The sequence below is a fragment of the Lathyrus oleraceus genome, chromosome 1 (genome assembly GCF_024323335.1).
Source record: "Lathyrus oleraceus cultivar Zhongwan6 chromosome 1, CAAS_Psat_ZW6_1.0, whole genome shotgun sequence".
Lineage (NCBI taxonomy): Eukaryota > Viridiplantae > Streptophyta > Magnoliopsida > Fabales > Fabaceae > Lathyrus > Lathyrus oleraceus.
The window spans coordinates 309,981,419-309,988,742 of NC_066579.1; positions in this window are offsets into that span (position 1 = coordinate 309,981,419).

Here is a 7,324-nt window from a genome sequence, read left to right on the forward strand (position 1 = left end):
GTGGGTAATGGGCTTGGAATGAGGGAGACCCAAGTCCAAAATAATTTGTTATATTTATTTATTTATTTATTTTAATTATTTAATTAATTAATTAATTAATTAATTAATTAATTAATTAATTAATTAAAAAAAAAATTTCTTTTTTTTTTTTTTTTTTTTTTTTTTTCGTTTTTTTTTTTTTTTTTTTTTTTTTTTTTAGGAAAAATGATGGGTAATTTTTGGGGTATGACAGCTGCCCCTGTTCAATATTCTTGAACCGAGAGAGTTAGGATGGCGTGTATGCCATTCGTGGTCTGGAGGTGGAAGATTATTGAACACTAGAATGCCCCAAAAATTTGCACTTGAGAATCGACAGTTGGTCTTGATGGAGATGGGCTTAAAGATGCCATCCGGGAGGTTTGATGACGAAAGCTTCAGATCGCGCCGTATATTAGGCCAATTTGAAGACATGGGTGCCACACTGGGTCGTACGTTAGACCGTATAATGAGTCATCCATTAGGCTGCCGACTTCGCTGGGGAGTCGGAGTGTGTCATATGCTGTTGGGGATAAAGGATCAGAATGGACCATACGCTAGATCGTATCTGAGTTGCAGAATGAGCCGTACGTTAGGCTGAATCTGATGACGAAAGGGGTAGTCGTACGTTAGACTACACTTCAGAAATGTACCGTATGTTAGGTAGCATCTGAGGGGATGGACATCCGAACGGGTCGTACGTTAGACCGTCGCAGAATGAGTCGTCTGTTAGGCCGCATCTGATGATGAAAGCGGTAGTCGTACGCCAGACTACACTTCAGAAATGTACCGTACGTTAGGTAGCATCTGAGGGTTGTAAGATCCAAACGGGTCGTACGTTAGACCGCGTTGGGGTTGTTGAAGTTCAGAATGGATCGTACGTTAGATCGTATCCGAGTTGTAGAATGAGCCGTCCGTTAGGCTGCATCTGAAAAAGAAAGTAGTCGTACGCTAGACTACACCCCTGAATGTACCGTACGCTAGGCAGCATCTGAGGATTTGAAGGTCCAAATGGGTCGTACGTTAGACCGCATTGGAGTTGCTGAAGAAGTCATATGTTGGGCTGAATCAGAATGAACCGTACGTTAGGCTGTATCTGATAACCTGTATATGTTGTACTTGCAATAAATGTCTGGGATGGGCTTAAAGATGCCATCGTTAGGAGGATATCGAAGTGTTGTCAGAATGAATGTTCCCATGAACTGTATTTGAAATATGTATCTGAATCTTGAATGTGATTGATAAAGGTGTCTGTCTGAATGAACCTTTTATTTTGACTATATCAGGAGGATAAATAACCTGCAAAGAAAAGTTAGCTTCATGCTATGTCATGATGTATGAGATGTTTCGTGTTATGCTAAAATAAATGCGAATGTTGTATGCATGCGTATGCTGTGAAATGATGTAATGAATGAGTTATGCGTATGAGAAGTTCTGCTTGGGGACTCTACTGGGGAAAATAAATCCCCATCTACTGATTGGAGATATTTGTAACGATGACCCTTTCTCGGCAGGGGGTTCTTGATTCTGTCTGATGGTAGAAATATTCCACAGATCTTGGCTGAGGATGGATGAGATGATCAATCTGTCTGATGATGCCGACCTCTGTTGGGGAGTAACTGGCTGTGCCGGGGAATACTGCTAATTTCTTCTGAGGAATAACAGACTTGCTGGGGAATAGAATTGGTAGCGGATTCATTGGAAGCATGGTTAGACCTTCTCCTCGATCCTGAAGTCGGGTAGTAATTGCTATTGCTATTCTACGCATATATTTTGGTAAACATTTATCATATTCAAATGCACATATTAATTCAAATTAAATCAATGGACATTTACGCAACCAAAACAGAAAAGTAAAAACAAAAGCATCTTTTTTTTGAAAGAGGGTTGTATTGATTTTGAAAGGAGGCCTATAAACAGGCAATTTGTGTACAAGGAGACAGAAATCCTAGTAAGAGGAAATTGTCGAAAACAAAGAGAAAGCTATGTGGAAGAAGTCCTATTGATTTTAAGTCTACTACTGTCATTATGTCTTCGAGCATCTCATCCCCTGCTGTCGGATAGAAGTGATTGGCTTGGTCAGTCCCTCGAACTTGGATGAAAGTTGACTGAGAACGGGACATAGTCATACGCTTTAATCCCTAATTTTTGCCTGGACCGCCTTTTCAGGTTTTCAGTCCACCAGGATACCCTTTTTTGCCCAAGCCGCCTTTTCAGGTTTTCGACTTGCCGGGTGTACATTTTTTTTATATATCCCTAATTTTTGCCCGAACCCTTTTGGTTCGCCGGGATGCCCTTACTTTTGCCTAGATACGTCGATCTAGCGGGTCTCTTTTATGCGTAGTATTTTTTAACTATGTCCGCGTTCACGGGATGTGGGAAGTCTTCACCATCCATAGTAGCGAGTATCATGGCTCCACCAGAGAATACCTTCTTAACTACAAATGGCCCTTCGTATGTGGGAGTCCATTTGCCTCTGGGGTCAGTTTGTGGTAGGATGATACGCTTGATCACCAAGTCGCCAAGTTGGTACACCTGTCTCTTAACTCTTTTGTTAAATGCCTGGGTCATGCATTTCTGATATATCTGCCCATGACAAACAGCCGCAAGTCTCTTCTCATCAATCAGATTTATCTGATCGAGTCGAGTCTGAATCCATTCATCTTCATCTAAGCCCGCCTCTTTCATGATTCTTAGAGAGGGAATCTGAACTTCCACTAGTAAGATGGCTTCCATTCCATAGACTAAAGAGAACGGAGTTGCCCCTGTCGTAGTGCGCACTGAAGTGCGATAACCGTAAAGAGTAAAGGGTAACATCTCATGCCAGTCTTTGTATGTTACTGTCATTTCTTGCATGACCTTCTTGATATTGTTAGCAGTCCCCACGGCGCCGTTCATCTTTGGCCGGTACGGAGAAGAGTTATGGTGTTTTATTTTGAACTGCGTGCAGAGTTCAGTAATCATCTTGTTGTTCAAATTAGTACCATTGTCAGTGATAACTCTTTCAGGAGACAGCAGGTTTCTCAAATAGGTATTTGATAGAATCCATCTTAGAAGTCAATAAGGTGGTATGATTCAACATATACTGTCTTAGTCGGCGAGCAGCCCAGGCCAAAGCACAGCAAGCTTTCTCGGGCTGTGAGTATCTTGTTTCACAGTCGGTACCTTTTGCTAAGGCAGTATATGGCATGCTCTTTTCGACCAGACTCGTCATGTTGCCCCAACACACCTCATTGAATTTTCTAACACGGTCAAATACGTAATTAAAGGTCTTCCTTCAACTGGTGGCATCGGAACTGGAGGTTCTTGGCGATATTTCCTGATTTTGTCATAAGCTTCTTGGCATTCATCATTCCATACCATCTCTTGATTTTGTCTCAGTAATTTGAAGATGGGTTTGCAGGTAGCAGTCAAGTGTGGAATGAATCGGGCAATGTAATTCGAGTGCCCCAAGAAACCTCTGACTTCTTTCTTGTTTATTTCAGTACCCAGATTTACAATTTCAATTGATTCCTCATGCGGCTGTATAGTCTTTTCTTCTTGCAGTAGTCGGGCAAGTTCTCCAGGGACTTCACAATCTTCCTCGCTTCCATCCTCGGCTTGGTAGATCGGATTTTCAAAGTCATAATGAACAGTAGCAGAGTCATTACCAACAGGATCCAGAGTGGATATGGATCGGCAAATTGTTACGTGAGTGTGTGCAAGAAACATAGCTTGTTTGAAAAATGACAGGAAAGATAAAGAGCGCAATATTTGAATGCAAAAAGTCCATTGATCTATTGAATATGAATATGCTTATGAAAATGACAAACCCCTAACAAATTAGCCATTGTGCCTCGGGCATAGACACAATGCTTTAAGAAGTTTGATTGTAAAAGAAAATTAAAATTTGCAATTCTAGAATAAACAATAACAATTACTCCTGACTAAAGGAAATCGGGATAATGTCTTCAGTCTTCCAATTGTTGAGTCCGTCACCAATTGTTGGGAAAATCCAGCTATCCAAGTCGCAATCACTATCAGCATCTTCCATAGCATTAATCTGATTTTTGACTATCTTTCCAGAGTTAAACCCCAGGCCAGCTTTATCAGACTTGTACGGTACATTGATCAGTTGACCCCAACCAGCACGATCACCATTTTCAATCGCGGCTTGAGCATCTTTCAGAGAGATCATGACAGGGGGAGCACGAACAACCTTGGGCACAAGGGGAGTTGGCTTAAGGACAGGACTGGGTGGAGGAACCACTTCAAATGACTGAGAAGGAGTCTCAAAGAATTCACCATCCATCTCGACGTATTTGAAGGCTTGCACACTACTGACAATATACTCTTCTTCTCCACATACAGTGACAACCATGCCTGCTATTGGATACTTCAGCTTTTGATGAAGCGACGAAGCTACCGCACCTGCCCCATGGATCCAAGGGCGCCCCAACAAGCAGGAGTAGGCGGGACGAATGTCCATCACGTGAAAGGTAGTGTTGAAGACTTGAGGTCCTATCTTGATAGGGAGAACCACTTCACCATAGACAACACTCTTCGCACCATCGTAAGCACGCACCACAACATCACTAGGTTTCAGTTCAATGCCTTTGTAGTCAAATTTATCGAGTACAGCTTTCGGGAGCACATTCAAGGAAGAGCCGTTGTCGATCAACACGTGAGCCAGGGTGATCCCCTCACACTCGATGGAGATATGCAGAGCTTTATTGTGATTCTTTCCTGCTGGCGTCAGGTCAGCATCGGAAAAGCCTAGGCCATTGTCAACAGTCAAATTAGCAACATAATGTTCGAATTGATCGACGGATGTTTCTTGAGGCACATGAGCGGTCTTCAAGAATTTCATCAATGCATTGGCATGGGATTCAGAGGATAATAACAAGGACAACATTGAGATTTTAGACGGAGTATGCCCCAATTGTTCCACTACATCAAAATCGCTCTTACGGATGATTTTCAGCATCTCTTCCATTTCCTGTTTGGCAACATCTTCAGAAGTAACTTCGACCGATGTCTCTGACTGAGGAGGATTGACTGGTCTTTTTCCTCGAATTTCGGGAGCGGGAGGTGAGATTTCTGGGGAGTAGATCCTTCCACTTCGAGTAACTTTACTAGTCCCCACAATATCATTAGGATTAGCAGAACTACCAACTTGCTTTATGCCATGGATGTAAACGTCGCCTCCATAGTTCCACGGAATAGCTTTGCTGGAGGAATATGGCACGGGGCCAGGTGCGGTAATAATCAGGGGAGCCACTTTGGGCTCAGCGGTAATCTTCACAGGCACTCTAGTAGCGGTAATCTTCACTGGAGCTTTGGACCTAGCAATCACAGATACCTCTTCAATAGAGTTGTCCACCTTAGGAACCCTTTCAAATAGAATTGTACGATCATCCATCAGCCGTTGAATGCCGTTCTTCAACTTCAAACAATCATTGGGTCGGAGTACACAGAGATCGCAATCTTCAGCACAACCTGGAAATAAACCAGCTTGCAATAAATTCTTCTTAACGATCAGGAGAGGAGATGCTAAATCAGCAACGTCAGTAACGTGAGAATTGTCGTCCACAACATTAACATTCTGGTCATGATTAGGCATAGGTGCTGTGATGACATTGGGGGTCGCCGGAGGATCAAATTCAATTTCTCCAGCGTCGATCATATCCTGAATCTTGTTCTTCAACAACCAGCAATCATTCGTATCATGCCCGGGGCTATCGGAGTGATAGGCACACCTGGCGTTGGGATTATAACGAGGAGAAGTAGTGTTGGGATTTGCAGGAGGGCCTCTGAGGGTAATCAAATTGGCCTTTAACATACTCTGCAGTGCTTGGGTTAAAGTCATATTGATCTTGGTAAACTGTCTTCTCGACCTGTCTTGTCTGTGTTGGAAGTTCTGAGATGGCGGTGCGGCAATTGTAACTGCCCCAACAGTATGGTCACGATTCTTCTTGTTATGCTTCCTCTCACTGTACACAGCATTTGATTCATTCTTTCCCTGATAGGACTTTTTGGTGCTTGCAGAAGTAGCTGCCTGTATCTTTCCACTTCGAATGCCGCTTTCAACCCGTTCACCTGTCAAGATAAGTTCAGTGAAACCTGACGAGGAACTTCCCAGTAGATGGCTGTAGAATGGGCCAGTCAGTGTACCCATGAACATGTCCACTAACTCTCGATCAGTCATAGGGGGTTTGACTCTGCCAGCCAAATCTCTCCACTTTTGAGCATATTCTTTGAAACTTTCTTTAGAGCCCATAGTCATATTTTGTAGCTGTAGCCGAGTAGGCGCTAACTCAGAATTATACTGGTAGTGCTTGTAGAAAGCTGTTGCTAAATCAGTCCATGTGCGGATGTTAGAGCTCTCAAGCTGATAATACCACTCTAACTGTGTGCCAGACAGACTCTCTTGGAAGAAATGGATCCACAGTTTCTTATCAGTAGTGTGCGGCTGAATCTTTCTCACATAAGCCCTTAGATGCATCTGAGGACAAGAGGCACCATCATACTTAGTGAAAATGGGAACCTTGAATTTGCGGGGAATGACCACATCAGAGACCAGACCCAAGTTTTCGAAATCCAGACCGGGCACTTTCTGCCCCTCCATAGCTAGCATACGTTCTTCCAGCAACTTGTACTTATCATCCTTCGGAGAGTACTGTTCATGTTCATAATCTTCATCGTCGTCCTCAGAATTGACGAGATTAGGATTCTCATCTTCCGAATCATTCTCGGTCTCTTCTTCTGAATCCTTCGGAATTCTAATCTTGACTCCTGTAACCTGTCCCTTAAGCCTTCTCCCCGGGTTGATGTAACCCACAGGTTTCTGGTCCTTCTTCTTCTCCATCAAAAGAGCTTTCAGTTCTTCCTGCCCCTTAGATAAGCTCAGCATCATTTCCTGGAATTGAGCATTCTGGGCCTGGAGATCTTTGACAGTTTGTTCGAGAGCCATTGTTCAATCTGTTTGAATCTGCTGGAATCTGTTTGATAGGAAAATCGTGAGAACACTGATCCTTTAGAATACCTGTTATGCGATGCAATGCAATGTATGAAATGTTTTCAAGGACTTTCGGGATTTAACTTTGCATAAACTAACAAAAAGAGCTTTTTTTTCTTTTCTCTTTTGTTTTTGCTTTTGTTTTTGTTTTTTTTTTTTAGCAGAGTTAAATCCCTAAATCCTTGAAATGGTTAGTACAATGCCATGATGTTATGATGTTATGTTGTTATGATGTCATGTTGTTAGATAAATAACAAGCACAAGCAAGTCACACAACAATCATTCCTAGGTTTTAAGGCTTGCGTGAGTTCC